This window comes from Pygoscelis adeliae, unplaced genomic scaffold, assembly GCF_000699105.1.
Source record: "Pygoscelis adeliae isolate BGI_AS28 unplaced genomic scaffold, ASM69910v1 Scaffold86, whole genome shotgun sequence".
NCBI lineage: Eukaryota > Metazoa > Chordata > Aves > Sphenisciformes > Spheniscidae > Pygoscelis > Pygoscelis adeliae.
Window position 1 is genome coordinate 245052 of NW_008824930.1, and position 205 is coordinate 245256.

The window sequence follows — 205 nt, forward strand, 5'->3', positions numbered from 1 at the left end:
TTCTTGGCAGAGGCAGTCATAATGCGTGGGGCTGACTGCCTCACCCTAGGCAACCTCCTGGATGGACCTTCATCTACATCCTCATTTGCCTGGCCCTCAAGTTCCAGGGCCCCATATCTGTTCTGTAAGGGTAACCGGGAAGGTGAGGGAGGCTGGGCGGGGGTTCGCCTGGCACCCCGAGCAGGGACCTGTTTCCATTCCCCCC